Here is a 16,100-nt window from a genome sequence, read left to right as displayed (position 1 = left end):
CTCAGTACAGCCAAGAGTTCAGCACACAGGTGTGTCACTGTGAGTATTAAAGTTCAGTACAGCCGAGAGTTCAGTATGCATGTTAGAGTATTGTAGCGCAGCTGAAAAGATCAGCATGCAGGTTTCAGTATTAAAAGTTCAACAGATGTGAGAGTTCAATACTCAGGTTTCAATACTAAAGCACAGTACAGGTGAGAGCTCAGCACACGGGTGTGTCAGGACCAGTATTCAGTATATGTGAGAATGCAGCACACCACTGTCAACACCACACTCCCTACAGTACAGCCACTGTGATGACCATTGTATCAGAACAGTCTATCTGTCACAGTAGACAGAAGCCCTGGAGTACAAGAGCTGTGTCCCCCCTCAGGAATCAAACCTGCAACCTACAGGTACTAAGCCCAAGTAAGCACTGTGAAGCCGTGGAGTTTCACAGCCCACAGGCAGCTGGAGAGACAGGCACACAGACTGACACAAGGAGGAAGAAATCAAGGAGAGTCTCCTACCTCCATCCAAACTCCTCATCCACACCTGTCTTCCCTGTCAGTATCTGGTCATCCTGGGAAAACAAGGGAAAAGAAAGTCAGAAGAGAACTTCCCAGCTCTATCACAAGTCCCGATCCATACCTATCTTCCCATTGTTAGACTCTGAATCCTGGAAAATGAGGGAAAATTAAGTTGGGAGAGAGCTTCTCACCTCTATCACAACTCCCCATCTGTACCGATCTTCCTACTGCCAGCCTCTGGACACTCTGGAAAATTAGGGAAAAGAACACACCTGAGAGAATCCCATTTGTATAGCAACTCCCCTTCCAAACCTGTCTTCTCATTGTCAGCCTCTGGACATCCTGGAAAATTAGGGAAAGAGCTTCACAACTCGATAACCATTACTACTGCTGCCTCTAAAAATATCAACACTACTGCTTCTCTTCCTAGTGCTGCTCCTGAAAATAACAACACTACTGCTTGTATTCCGAGTGGTGCTTCTGAAAACATTAACACTACTTCTTCTATGATTGTGCTGCTGTTAAAAATAACTAATTCTGCTACTAAACCAGACGACACTACTGCTTCTATTACTAGTGCTGCCACTGAAATAACGACACTGGTTATATTCCTAGTGCCATCTACATAAACACATCACACCTGATCAGAAGAGAAAAATGGACACACAAGCCCTGTGAGGACGTCGTGAACAACAGAGCGGGTCTATGAAGGCACTCCAGCAGTCAGGGGGCTGTGTGGGACAGTGCCAGGCCGCCTCATGGTGGTCTGACCGCTCTCTGTGCCCTGCAGATGGACCGTCCAGACCACACCTGCTCCGGCTCAGGCTGGGATCTGTCCCATTTAAAGCAATCGGAGAGAGAAACATCACGCCATCATGCCCTCACCCTTTAAAACAAAAACAACCATGTGAACAGTATCCTCAAAAGGTACGTTTCTTATTTATTGTTCTAAGCTGTGAAACAACCTTTTTTTTAAAAGAATAAACCTCCACCATCAGTGACCACACCCTGACTTACATTCGGGACAAAGCTTCTGCCACAGCGCTGTCTCTCCCCCGTCCAGTCTCTGGTCTGAATTCCTCAGTCCTCAGTGGAGAAACACCAGAGGGTCACAGTCAGTGTCAACTGTCCAAGATGGAGAGACAAAAACTTCACAATGAGGCAACGCCAGTGTTAAAGTAAGCCTTTCCTTTTCTATAAGAGAGTCGTTTCTCTGATGCCTGTTCAACATTAACGTTGAGGCTGTACTGGCGCACTCTGGCTGCCGGCGCATCATCCAGGGGGGGCTGGAGGGGATCCCCCTGACCTGGGAAGAGCTGTAGAAGTGTAAACAATGATTATTATTATTCAACTTGCTTGGAAAATAACAAAGTGTCCTGTAAGAGAACAGTACCAGCAGCTGAATCACTTGCAGCCACAGTAATCTGAAAGGTCACAAACACACAGGTCTGTGAAAAGCTTTGGGCTCCCCTGTCTTCCCACTGACCGCATCTGGACATCCTGGAAAATCAGGGAAAAGAAAACAGGTGAGAGAAACCCACGTCTATCACGACACCCCACCCATACCTGTCTTCCCACTGTCAGCCTCTGGACATCCAGGAAAACCAAGGAAAAGAAAAAACAGGTGAGAGAATCCAACCTCTATCACAACTCCATACTGGGCTTCCCACTGTCAGCATCTGGACATCCTGGAAAAGCAAGGAAAATAAAAGTCTGGAGAGAGCTTCCCACCTCTATCACAACTCTTAATCCATACCTGTCTTCCCAGTATCAGCCTCTGGACATCCTGGAACATGACGGAGAGAGCTTCACAGCTCTCCCCCTTACTACTGCAGCTCATAAAAACAACAACATTACTGCTTCTACTACTGAAAAAATCACACTTCTGCTTTTATGAGAGCAGCTACTGAAACAAACAACCCCACTGCTTTTATTACCATTACTGCTCCTGAAAACATCAACACGACTGTTTCTATTACCGGTGTTGCTACGGAAAATAAAGACACTACCGCATCTATTCCTTGTGCTGCTACTACAAACAACACTGCTTCTATTTGTAGTTCTGCTACAGAACATAACAACACTACTGCTTCTATTATTAGTGCTGCTACTGCAAATAACACTGCTTATTCTATTACTACTGCTTCTATACCTAATGCTGTTACTACACATAACGACACTACTGCATGTATTCCTAGTGCTGTTACTGAAAATAATGACAGTACTGTCTCTATTACTAGTGTTACTGCTGAAAATAACACTACTGCTTGTATTCCTAGTGCCGTTACTGAAAATAATGACAGCACTGTCTCTATTACTAGTGTTACTGCTGAAAATAACACTACTGCTTGTATTCCTAGTGCTGTTACTGAAAATAATGACAGCACTGTCTCTATTACTAGTGTTACTGCTGAAAATAACACTACTGCATGTATTCCTAGTGCTGCTTCTGAAACATTAACACTACTGATTATATTAACTTCTGATACTAGTGTTCCTGCGGAAAATAACACTACTGCTTCTATTCCTAGTGCTGCCACTGATAACACTACTGTTTCTATTACTAGTGCTGTTCTGCTAACACTACTGCTTCTCCTGAAAATACCGACACTACTGCTTGTATTTCTAGTGCTTCTCCTGAAAATAACGACAACACTGCTTCTATTCCGAGTGCTGCGTCTGAAAACATTAACACTACTTCTTCTATGATTGTGCTGCTATTAAAAATAACAAATTCTGCTACTAAACCTGATGACACTACTGCTTCTATTACTAGTAATCCTACTGAAAATAACATTGTTTCCATTACTAGTGCTGCTCCTGAAAATAACGACACTACTGGTTATATTCCTAGTGCTTCTCCTGAAATAAATGACACTACTGCTTGTATTTCTAGTGCTTCTCCTGAAAATAACAACACTGCTTCTCTTCCTAGTGCTGCTACTGAAATAATGACACTAGTACTTCTATTACTAGTGCTGCTACTGGAAATTATGACACTACTGGTTATATTCCTAGTGCCATCTACATAAAAATATCACACCTGATCAGAAGAGAAAAATGGACACACAAGCCCTGTGAGGACGTCGTGAACAACAGAGCGGGTCTATGAAGGCACTCCAGCAGTCAGGGGGCTGTTTGGGACAGTGCCAGGCCGCCTCATGGTGGTCTGACCACTCTCTGTCCCCTGCAGATGGACCGTCCAGACCACACCTGCTCCGGCTCAGGCTGGGATCTGTCACATTTAAAGCAATCGGAGAGAAACATCACGCCCTCACCCTTTAAAACAAACATGTAAGAAGAAGTTAACACAACCTCTGCAGGGTACAAACTTAAACATGACATGGCTGCACATTTTAACGCATAGTTACTATTTATTTTCTGAATTTAAGAGATTGAAAATCAAACCGTCAATGTGGCTTGTGCAAAAGTTTGGGCTTAGTAACACCTCCTTCGGCAGAAATCTCAGCTTCCAAATGTTTCTTGTCGTCAGCTAAGAGTCTCCATTCCAAATGTTTTCTCTCTCTTCCTTGCAGAACTCTCCCAGCTCAGAAATAGCCTCAGGTCTTCTTGCAGGCACGGCGTGTTGGAGATCTCCCCACAGATTTTCAATAACATTCGAGTCTTGGGACTGTGAAGGCCACTCCACAACCCTCAGTCGTTCCTGTGAGAACGTCACGGCTGGTTTTGAGGTATGTTTTGGATCGTGGTCTTGCTGAAACATCCAAACTCTTCTCAGCCTCAATTCCTTCTCTGACTCTGGGACATCAGCTTCCTGGATTTGCTGGGATGGAGTTGAATCCTTTCTTCCTTCCTCCCGAACAGTATTCCCTGCGCCGCTGGCTGCCACACCACCCCAGAGCACAACAGACCCACCCCCATGCTGAACGCCTGGCAAGCTGCTCTCTTCTGCAGATGCCTCACCTGTTTTCCTCCAAGTGAATCTTTTCTGGTTGTGGCCGAAAAGTTCAATTTTTGTTTCATCAGCCCACAGCACTTTGTTCCAAAGGGTTTCTGGCTCGTCTAAGTATGGCTCTGCACTGTGAGGAGGTCGTAGGGAAGGTTTCCTGCTGACAGCTCTCCCATGCGGTGAGCAGCGCTGTACTGGGGACCTGTGGACCACTACTCCAGTCCCAGCTAAACCCCTCTGCAGGTGCTCTGCAGGGATCTGACCAGTTTACCAGCAGCTCTATCAGAGATGCTCCTGGGTCTTCCGGATCCTGCCTTCATTTAACTTTTATTTCTCCATGATGTTTGTGACAGTGGAAATTCCAAACTAGGAGCAGCAAGGAGTCTTTATTTTCAAGTCATAAATCAGCTGATTAGAGGAGCCCGCGGCTGTTGAGATTCGGCACAACACCCAGAGAGGTGAGAAGGGTCAGAAGATTTATTCAGCTCTGGAATTGTCTTCACCTGGCTTAATTTAAGGCCCAATGAGTCAATCCAGGTTTGAGGCCTAATGGGCCCAAACCTGCACGTCACATTCACCATTTCATGTTTTTTCAATGTGTTAAATTCAGCAAATAAATACTAATTGTGCATTTAAATTGTGCAGAGGTTGTATTAACTTCTTTTCACTAAGAGATTCACTGAAAACATGTAATCTGACCAGGGGTGCCCAAACTTCTGCATACGACTATCGGGCTGCACGAACAGAGGCAGTACTAGATTTTCAAAAGGCACTTCTGGGTGAAGCAAGTTTGCCAACGGCTCCATCACAGTAACTAAATTTTTACACAAAGTGCAGTGATACCCAACCGTGCCTAGAAATCTCCAGAGTCTTTTTGTCACATAGGCACTTTTTGTCTCATCCTCAGCTTAATAACAACAACAACAACTCCTTACAGTTCTACAGCTCGTTTCTGGACTCTCCCCTCAGACCTCTCCTTCCCAGGTCAGGGGGATCCCCTCCAGCCCCCCACCAGTGTGCAGCCCCACCTGGATGATGCTCCAGGACAGCAGAGTCTAACACCTCGGGGACAGCTGTCGTTAAGCCGAATGCGGTCACTTTTATCTTTCTGAAATTGGTCTGTGGTTTCTGAACTTGGTCGTTACACGCTACACATATCCTCCGCCTTACCCGAGTCACACAGGAAGCTCCGCCATGTTTTGGAAGGACACCGTCCTTCTGTGTGAGTGTGTGTGTGTCCTGTGACGGACTGGTGTCCTGTCCAGGGTGTGTGTGAGTATGTGTGTGTCCTGTGACGGACTGGTGTCCTGTCCAGGATGTGTGCGAGTCCTGTGACGGACTGGTGTCCTGTCCAGGGTGTGTGTGAGTGTGTGTGTGTGTGTGTCCTGTGACGGACTGGTGTCCTGTCCAGGGTGAACCCCACCTTACACCCCGCTTCCTGCTGGGATGGACTCCAGCTCCCCTACAGGGCTTAAACACAGACACTGTGAACTAACAACACAGACACAACATCAAAAGAGTCACCAGAACAAAGACAGCTGGATCATTATTAACATGATGGACATTACGTCAGGGTCACAGACAATAATAAGATTACATACAGTAAGATTTAGGTCAACCCATTTTCCCAAGGGTATTTTTAGATTATGTTTGAAGAATCCGAGTACAAGATAAAAGCATTAATAAACTCTTTGAAGGGGAATTGCAGTCCCAATTTCTCAGTCCAGTTATTAAATCTCGGTTAAAAAAAAATAAATTCAATAAAAAAATTGGACATTTCAAATCACCACAAAATTGTGAACTTGTGAAAGTTAATAAAGAGGATAAGTACATGTTGTGCAGCAGAAATTTCACACCCAAAAACGTTCCACAATGCATGATCTGCATGCAGTTAACGAGTAAGTAGTCTGAAAGTCATGAGCTATACTGCTACTGGATTACAAGAGATGTGCTCACAAGCCTGCTTGTTTAGTGTCATAGGGCCACAACAACAACAACAACAACAATTTTTTACACTTATATAGCGCCTTGCTGGACCCTCCCCTCAGAGCTCTTCCCAGGTCAGGGGGATCCCCTCCAGCCCCCCCAGTGTGCAGCCCCCACCTGGATGATGCTCCAGTCCGCTCAGCACACAGCAGCTCTCAGTGGGGAGGAGAGCAGAGGGATGGAGCCAGTTCAGAGAGGGGGGTGATTAGGAGGCCATGATGGGTCAAGACCAGGGGGGGAATCAGGCCAAGACACTGGGGTAACATCCCTACTCTTCTCCAGAAACACCCTGGGATTTAATTAATGAGCACAGGGCGCAGCAGGCAATTTAACACACTGTAGTTACGTCCACGTCTGCCATCTTGAGAATCGCATTCAGCAGCATTTCTACTCACAACACTTCTACTGTCCAGCCAGGGACAGACAGAAGGAGCCACACAGCTGCGCTCCTGTTAAAACCCAGACCCTGCTGGGAAACGGCACCCACTGGGGGTACAGCCTGACCTCACTGAGCGCCCCCACTTCTCCAGGGGCTCACACCACAGACCGCGGAGACGAGACGACATCACCTCGAACACGACGAGAGCCATTTTCCTCAGCTCCTTTCTGCACGCTTAGGGAATGACTTCCAACACTTTTTATTTTTAAAGCGAGCATTTTCTCAGTTACTTTCAGCAGAGCACATTTACGATACGTTAGAGTTTTATTTCTAACAGTTTTACTTGTATTCATAATAATTTGTGTTTCCAACGGTTGTGATAGAGACTTGGACGCCGTGAACCCGACACGAGCATTTTCTTTCAAGACAAACTCACCGGAGGGGGACGTGACTTTCCGTGAAGTTAGTTTTCGCTCACTCAGGGAATGGTTTCTGACACTGTTTAACGCGAATTATTATTTTAATTGACCGGTTTTGACAAAAAAACGCCGGTGCCGCGAACCTGACGAGAGCATTTTCTCAGCTCCTATCCGCACAGGGGCAAAATGTCGTTCCCTAGAGCACGTTTCTGCACACCGAGGGAATGGTTTCCAACACTTTCTATTGATAATTATTATAATAGTTATAATAATTCTTATTTTAACGGACGGGTTCTGGCGGAGACGCCGACGCCGCGCACCTGTCGCGAGCGCTCTCTCGCGAGCCTCCTCCCACACGCGCAGTAACGGTCGCGTCTAACGGCACCATAGTCACGAGCGGCAACTTATCGTTAAACAGAAAAGTCACTTTTCTCTGTCTGAAATCGCTTTGTCGTTTTTTAACTTAACGTTGTTTTACCCCCCCCACACACACACACACCCCCTCTCCGTCTCACCTGAGTCCGCCGCTGTTCCGATGGCCGTGCCTGGAGGGGAGCAGGGCGACAGGAAGTTCCGCCATGTTTTGAGGCAGGAGGCCGGTCGGAACTTCCGGGACCTGTGACGTCACCACGGCAGGCACAGGGGGCGGCGTCACCACACGGCTTCGTGGTGTTACCGAGATCCAAAGGCAAGGTCTTTAAGCACGACGGAGAGACTTGGGTTTTTTTTTAAAGATATGTGGTTTGTGTAAAGGGTACCGTGGTTAGCAGTTCAGTTCGGTGCAGTTCTGGGTCCCTGGCTTCAATTCCGGACCTGGGGTGCTGTCTGTGTGGAGTCTGCATGTTCTACGTGCGAGTTTTCACCAGGTGCTCCAGTTTCCTCCCACGCAGCTTCAGGGCAATTTGGCCATGGTGTGAGTGTGTGTGTCCTGTGATGGACTGGTGTCCTGTCCAGGGTGTGTGAGTGTGTGTGTGTGTCCTGTGATGGACTGGTGTCCTGTCCAGGGTGTGTGAGTATGTGTGTGTGTCCTGTGATGGACTGGTGTCCTGTCCAGGGTGTGTGAGTATGTGTGTGTGTCCTGTGATGGACTGCTGTCCTGTCCAGGGTGTGTGAGTGTGTGTGTGTCCTGTGATGGACTGCTGTCCTGTCCAGGGTGTGTGAGTGTGTGTGTGTCCTGTGATGGACTGCTGTCCTGTCCAGGGTGTGTGAGTGTGTGTGTGTCCTGTGATGGACTGCTGTCCTGTCCAGGGTGTGTGAGTGTGTGTGTGTGTCCTGTGATGGACTGGTGTCCTGTCCAGGGTGTGTGAGTGTGTGTGTGTCCTGTGATGGACTGGTGTCCTGTCCAGGGTGTGTGAGTGTGTGTGTGTCCTGTGATGGACTGGTGTCCTGTCCAGGGTGTGTGTGTGTGTGTGTGTCCTGTGATGGACTGGTGTCCTGTCCAGGGTGTGTGAGTGTGTGTGTGTGTCCTGTGATGGACTGGTGTCCTGTCCAGGGTGTGTAAGTGTGTGTGTGTGGGTGTGTATTCTAGCTACAAGTGTCCAGGAGCCAGAAGCAGACTTGAACACATGACATGGACATGAAATGAGTCAACAGAACAACAGAGGCAACTGGAACATTAATAACGTCTTGCATAAACAACAGGATTCGTGTCAGCCACTTTTCCACGGCTATTTTTAGATTTTGTGTGAGGAATCGGGGTACAAATTGCATGACTCTTTAAAACCTAAAAGGTTTCGATCTCTCCACGTTTTTAGGTGCGGAAAAAAAACTTGGCCAGCAGGGGAATCACAGTGAGCATCATACAAGTGTTTTTATTCCCACTTACAACACCAAGAGCAATATCCTTACAGGTCACGTCTCCTGGGAGACTTCTGCTGTTTGACTACAGACCAGCGGGACAGTCCTTATAATAATGTAATAATAATAATAATCTTTGGCCCTGTACCGCTGGGGAGCAGCCACAGGGGGGCGCCGGCGTGCGGCGGACTGGACCCAGGGGGGCGGGCAGGCAGGGCGGCCGAACTGAGCAGCGTGGGACGAGCCCGGGACTTGTGAAAGAAGAGGTCAGGGAGCACCGAGACAAGCGTATGGAAGCCAAGGGGCCAGGTGAGGAGTTAACTGATCGGAGCCGTTAACTCACGGCTGGGCAGCCTGTTCCACACCCCCGCACCCCTCTGTGTACAGAAGAGCCCCCTGTCCTGACTGGAGGAGCTCACCCAGCTGCGTCTGGAGAGAAGCCAGGGTATCGGCTTTGTTCCACACCCCCGCCACTCTCTGTGTACAGTAGAGCCCCCTGTCCTGACTGGAGGAGCTCACCCAGCTGTGTCTGGAGAGGAGCCAGGGTATCGGCTTCAACCACAGGGCTGGGCAGCTTGTTCCCCACCCCCACCACCCTCTGTGTACAGAAGAGCCTCCTGCTCTTGGGTTCGATTGCACGTTCACCTAGTGTCCCTTGTGCTCTCTGGCAGGTCTGATCGGCCGCTCCTGTCCTGTCCTGTCGCAGGGTGCCTCCTGGGACATTCCCAAGCGCTCAGACGCCCCGGGCCACGGAGGAGTAGACCACGCTGGAGTCCGCGTCCTGGGCTCGGGGCCGCGGGTCCCTCTTGCCCTGGTGTCCCAGGGAGGCGTAGTGGACCTCTCCCTCCTCCTGGACACGGGGACAGGAAGGGAGAGGCCCGGTTTGTCTCTGCTGTCCCAACCCCCAAATCCAGCCCTCATCCAAATCGAATCCTTTACTAATCCTGGCCTAATGCCATATTAAAATGTGCTAATCCCATCCCAGTCCCACGATAATCCCATACTAATCCCATCCTGATCCCCCTCTTATCCCACCCTAATACAACCATTATTCCATATAATCCCATCCTAACCCAGTCCCCTCCTACTTTACTAATTCCATATAAAACCATCCTACCCCCAATCCAAATCCCATTCTGATCCCGACCTGCACCTACCTGCCCTGCTGCGGACTGATTCGTCTCGGTCCCTGCGGGATAGAGAGAGAGAGAGAGACGGGCAGTGAGAGAGAGGGAGGGGCCCGCACAGATCCCACAATCCCCCTGTGCTCAAGGGCCCGCACAGATCCCACAATCCCCCGGAGCTCCAGGCCCACCCCTGTACGCACTGCTGATCCAGCAGGACCTTCGCTCAAGACAGGCACCGAGTGCGTCCCGCCCGCGGTGTGAAGGATGCTGGGAGATCGCGCAAGCGGTTAAGAGCGACAGGAGGCCATCGGGCCCGTTCGCTGATCTGAGTATCTCATCCCGCTGCGACTTGAAGCCTTTCATTCCTGGCATCTTTCAACACCAGGGCTGGGCAGCTTGTTCCCCACCCCCACCCCCCTCTGTGTACAGTAGAGCCTCCTGTCCTGACTGGAGGGTCTCACCCAGCTGTGTCTGGAGAGAAGCCAGGGTATCGGCTTCAACCACAGGGCTGGGCGGCTTGTTCCCCTCCCCCACCCCCCTCTGTGTACAGAAGAGCCTCCTGTCCTGACTGGAGGAGCTCACCCAGCTGTATCTGGAGAGAAGCCAGGGTATCGGTTTCAACCACACGGACTGGGCGGCTTGTTCCCCACCCCCACCCCTCTCTGTGTACAGAAGAGTCTCTGCTTAATGTGCACTTCGATGTGGTTTCCTCTTGAAGTTAAAGAAAACCTACAGCTAACAGCTGTTGCATCCGGTTCCTGATGTCAGTGACCGCCGAGCGTTAAAATCTCAAACAAACTCTCCCTTACTGTGCTGCCCGTGTCGACCACAGACCCCCTCCCCTCGCCCTCTCGGGGGGCCGGGGGGGCCCCAGGGGACCCCCTCACTCACCCGGTGCCGACGGCGAGGCTCTCTGCAGCGACACGCCCTCGTCCCGGGAGCCTGAAACAGCAGGAGCAGCTCGTCACTCCGAGAGCTCGGCGACAGAGCCAGTCCTGAGCGCCCCCTGCTGGTCCCCCAACAGCACTCACAGCAGAGAGCTGGTTCCCTCCGACTAGAGGGCCTAACACTCCCAGTACTGACCAGTCCGGCCCAGTTCTGCCTCTGACAGCTGAGGGGATATTCTGGACTGGAGAGAAGATCGCCCCCTACTGGTCCCCCAACAGCACTCACAGCAGAGAGCTGGTTCCCTCCGACTAGAGGGCCTAACACTCCCAGTACTGACCAGTCCGGCCCAGTTCTGCCTCTGACAGCTGAGGGGATATTCTGGACTGGAGAGAAGATCGCCCCCTGCTGGTCCCCCAACAGCACTCACAGCAGAGAGCTGGTTCCCTCCGACTAGAGGGCCTAACACTCCCAGTACAGACCAGTCCGGCCCAGTTCTGCCTCTGACAGCTGAGGGGATATTCTGGACTGGAGAGAAGATCGCCCCTACTGGTCCCCCAACAGCACTCACAGCAGAGAGCTGGTTCCCTCCGACTAGAGGGCCTAACACTCCCAGTACTGACCAGTCCGGCCCAGTTCTGCCTCTGACAGCTGAGGGGATATTCTGGACTGGACAGAAGATCGCCCCCTACTGGTCCCCCAACAGCACTCACAGCAGAGAGCTGGTTCCCTCCGACTAGAGGGCCTAACACTCCCAGTACTGACCAGTCCGGCCCAGTTCTGCCTCTGACAGCTGAGGGGATATTCTGGACTGGAGAGAAGATCGCCCCCTACTGGTCCCCCAACAGCACTCACAGCAGAGAGCTGGTTCCCTCCGACTAGAGGGCCTAACACTCCCAGTACTGACCAGTCCGGCCCAGTTCTGCCTCTGACAGCTGAGGGGATATTCTGGACTGGAGAGAAGATCGCCCCCTACTGGTCCCCCAACAGCACTCACAGCAGAGAGCTGGTTCCCTCCGACTAGAGGGCCTAACACTCCCAGTACTGACCAGTCCGGCCCAGTTCTGCCTCTGACAGCTGAGGGGATATTCTGGACTGGAGAGAAGATCGCCCCCTACTGGTCCCCCAACAGCACTCACAGCAGAGAGCTGGTTCCCTCCGACTAGAGGGCCTAACACTCCCAGTACTGACCAGTCCGGCCCAGTTCTGCCTCTGACAGCTGAGGGGATATTCTGGACTGGAGAGAAGATCGCCCCCTACTGGTCCCCCAACAGCACTCACAGCAGAGAGCTGGTTCCCTCCGACTAGAGGGCCTAACACTCCCAGTACTGACCAGTCCGGCCCAGTTCTGCCTCTGACAGCTGAGGGGATATTCTGGACTGGAGAGAAGATCGCCCCCTACTGGTCCCCCAACAGCACTCACCATGCGTCCCCCGCCCCAGTGCTGGCCGGTGAAGCAGTAGCCCCGTAGTTGAGATAGCCTACCTGTGCCCGGTCCCCTCTTCCTCCTGCACCAGAACAGCGCCGCTCCGGTCAGCAGGGCCAGCGCGCACAGGCCGAGAAGCACAGGGATGACCACTGCAGAGGGGGGACACACAGCAGGGCGTTCACAGGGCCCGGCGGGCCGCCAGACCAGCGGGGACGGCCGTCGCTCCAGCGTCTCCGCGTGTCCGGGATTTACTCTCCTTCAGCCCCGGGTTCCCCACTTTCATTCCCGTCTCGCGCCAGCCAGATGTTCGACTGAGGGCCGCTGCTCACACCCCCAGACAGCATTATGGGGAATGTAGTTCTGACAAGCTGCTGTAACAGTTCGTCAGGAGACTGAGGACAGCGGCTCACTCCCCCCACAGCATTATGGGGAATGTAGTTCTGACAAGCTGCTGTAACAGTTCATCAGGAAACTGAGGACCACTCCTCACCCCCCCCCCCCACCCACAGCATTATGGGGAATGTAGTTCTGACAAGCTGCTGTAACAGTTCGTCAGGAGACTGAGGACAGCGGCTCACTCCCCCCACAGCATGATGGGAATGTAGTTCTGACAAGCTGCTGTAACAGTTCGTCAGGAGACTGAGGACAGCGGCTCACTCCCCCCACAGCATTATGGGGAATGTAGTTCTGACAAGCTGCTGTAACAGTTCATCAGGAGACTGAGGACAGCGGCTCACTCCCCCCACAGCATTATGGGAATGTAGTTCTGACAAGCTGCTGTAACACAGTTCGTCAGGAGACTGAGGACAGCGGCTCACTCCCCCCACAGCATTATGGGAATGTAGTTCTGACAAGCTGCTGTAACAGTTCGTCAGGAGACTGAGGACAGCGGCTCACTCCCCCCACAGCATTATGGGGAATGTAGTTCTGACAAGCTGCTGTAACAGTTCGTCAGGAGACTGAGGACAGCGGCTCACTCCCCCCACAGCATTATGGGGAATGTAGTTCTGACAAGCTGCTGTAACAGTTCGTCAGGAGACTGAGGACAGCGGCTCACTCCCCCCACAGGATTATGGGGAATGTAGTTCTGACAAGCTGCTGTAACACAGTTCGTCAGGAGACTGAGGACAGCGGCTCACCCCCCCCCCCACAGCATGATGGGAATGTAGTTCTGACAAGCTGCTGTAACACAGTTCGTCAGGAGACTGAGGACAGCGGCTCACTCCCCCCACAGCATTATGGGAATGTAGTTCTGACAAGCTGCTGTAACAGTTCGTCAGGAGACTGAGGACAGCGGCTCACCCCCCCCACAGCATTATGGGAATGAAGTTCTGACAAGCTGCTGTAACACAGTTCGTCAGGAGACTGAGGACAGCGGCTCACTCCCCCCACAGCATTATGGGAATGTAGTTCTGACAAGCTGCTGTAACACAGTTCGTCAGGAGACTGAGGACAGCGGCTCACTCCCCCCACAGCATTATGGGAATGTAGTTCTGACAAGCTGCTGTAACACAGTTCGTCAGGAGACTGAGGACAGCGGCTCACTCCCCCCACAGCATTATGGGAATGTAGTTCTGACAAGCTGCTGTAACAGTTCGTCAGGAGACTGAGGACGGCGGCTCACTCCCCCCACAGCATTATGGGAATGTAGTTCTGACAAGCTGTTGTAACAGTTCGTCAGGAGACTGAGGACAGCACCTCATCCCCCCCCCCCCAGACACAGAGATTTATGGGTAATGTAGTTTTGACATCTCCATCCATGGCCTGGGTTCAACTTAAAAAGTTTAAGTCCAGTGAACTTGTAAGTGGCAATAAATATGTAATGAAGACGTGACAAAGGTGTAATAAGCACGATACGGCACACCAACCTTTTCCTCTTTCCCAAAGGGAAGATCCTGCTGTTGAAGCGAGGAGAAAGGAGAGAACAGTCACAGGAGTGTCGCCTGTAGCTTGAAACGGACGGGGTTTTTGAAACGCTAAGAACCTGAACTCGATCTCAAAGACGCCCGACACAAAGCCGGCAAGGTTGTTAAAGACCCCGCGGGCACGGACCCCACCGGAGCCCGGTGATAAAGACAGAAGCGTGCTTGCTCGGCATCTTGCCGACGTTCAGCCTGACTGCTGAACAGCCAGCCTGCGGCTCCTTCAGCAGATCACCTGTAATGACTACAGGGACACCCAGTTTTCACTGTATTCAGCATCACTGCACTACTTGGATATACTGCATACACCCTGGACACATAGTACGTAGACACACAGCAGCTCTAATCGTATTGAGTTTTTATTCAATTTCAAAAATCGGAACCTCAATTTAGTGATTTTTCCCCGATTCGTGATTTTTGTGTTTTTGTGATTTTTGTGAGCTCGCAGAAAAGACATTTCATTGCCAGCAACTGCTGCTGCTGCACGCAGCATTGTTGTGCATTTGATCAATAAACTCCTGTGTCTGAAGAGGAGCCAGGGTATCGGCTTCAACCACAGGGGCTGGGCGGCTTGTTCCCCACCCCCGCCACCCTCTGTGTACAGAAGAGCCCCCTGTCCTGACTGGAGGAGCTCACCCAGCTGTGTCTGGAGAGAAGCCAGGGTATCGGCTTCAACCACAGGGCTGGGCGGCTTGTTCCCCACCCCCGCCACCCTCTGTGCAAAGAAGCGGCTCTTGCTCTCGGTGTCAGATGTACAAAGGGTGAAGCAAGCAATCAGGCCAGGCGTGTTTGCTGATCAGAACGGCAGAGGTCTGCGCACCAGCTTGTTCTGTAGCTCGTGTAGGTTCAGCCTCACACTCACCTGTATCATCACCACCTTTTCCTCCTCCACCTGGAGCAGGTTTCCCAGAGGAAGTCTCAGCTCCAGGAGTGGGACTTGTGCCTCCTGTCCCCGAGGAGATAAGAACACAAGAACAGTTACAAACGAGGCCATCTGGCCCGATTAGAACTTAATGAACTGATCCCAGGTCTCATACAGCTGGGTCTTGTGGTTTCCAGCACAGGGCTGGGCAGCTTGTTCCCCACCCCCGCCCCCCTCTGTGTACATGTCAAAAGCTCAGTCCCCATAATTTGTATCCCTTTATTTTATTCTGTTGATGCATATTTTTGCACATAACCTGTTACCTTTTTGTTGTTTTGCACATTGCCTGTTGTCGTTTTTATTGCACATCGCCTGTTGTCTCTGTCTTTCTTTTGCTACACAATTGTATTGTTGTTGTTTTTTTCTCTCTTTGTACTACTTATGTCTGAGAGCTAGCTAAATAGCATTTCGTTATACCATATACCATGTATATGAGTGTAATGACAATAAACTTGAAACTTGAGAAGAGCCTCCTGTCCTGACTGGAGGAGCTCACCCAGCTGTGTCTGGAGAGGAGCCAGGGTATCGGCTTCAACCACAGGGCTGGGCGGCTTGTTCCCCACCCCCGCCCCCCTCTGTGTACAGAAGAGCCTCCTGTCCTGACTGGAGGAGCTCACCCAGCTGTGTCTGGAGAGAAGCCAGGGTATCGGCTTCAACCACAGGGCTGGGCGGCTTGTTCCCCACCCCCACCACCCTCTGTGCAAAGAAGCGGCTCTTGCTCTCGGTGTCAGATGTACAAAGGGTGAAGCAAGCAATCAGGCCAGGCGTGTTTGCTGATCAGAACGGCAGAGGTCTGCGCACCAGCTTGTTCTGTAGCT

General features: G+C 51.2%; 1 long non-coding RNA gene across 2 annotated transcripts; it reads right to left on the bottom strand.

Annotated features, from left to right (window-relative positions):
• Positions 1-546: 546 nt before the first annotated feature.
• Positions 547-5,681, bottom strand: LOC138242449 (uncharacterized). 2 transcript variants are annotated; one of them, XR_011191585.1, is made up of 3 exons: positions 3,550-5,681; positions 1,524-2,194; positions 547-1,392 (listed from the first exon to the last, which is right to left on the bottom strand). It is a non-coding gene; the product is annotated as an uncharacterized lncRNA (long non-coding RNA). The 2 variants fall into 2 exon arrangements; XR_011191586.1 differs by lacking the exon at positions 3,550-5,681 and having other exon boundaries at positions 1,524-1,631; positions 2,073-3,388.
• Positions 5,682-16,100: the final 10,419 nt, after the last annotated feature.

This window comes from Lepisosteus oculatus, chromosome 14 (assembly GCF_040954835.1).
Source record: "Lepisosteus oculatus isolate fLepOcu1 chromosome 14, fLepOcu1.hap2, whole genome shotgun sequence".
NCBI classification, from domain to species: Eukaryota; Metazoa; Chordata; class Actinopteri; order Semionotiformes; family Lepisosteidae; genus Lepisosteus; species Lepisosteus oculatus.
This window is presented reverse-complemented; position numbering and strand designations above follow the sequence as displayed.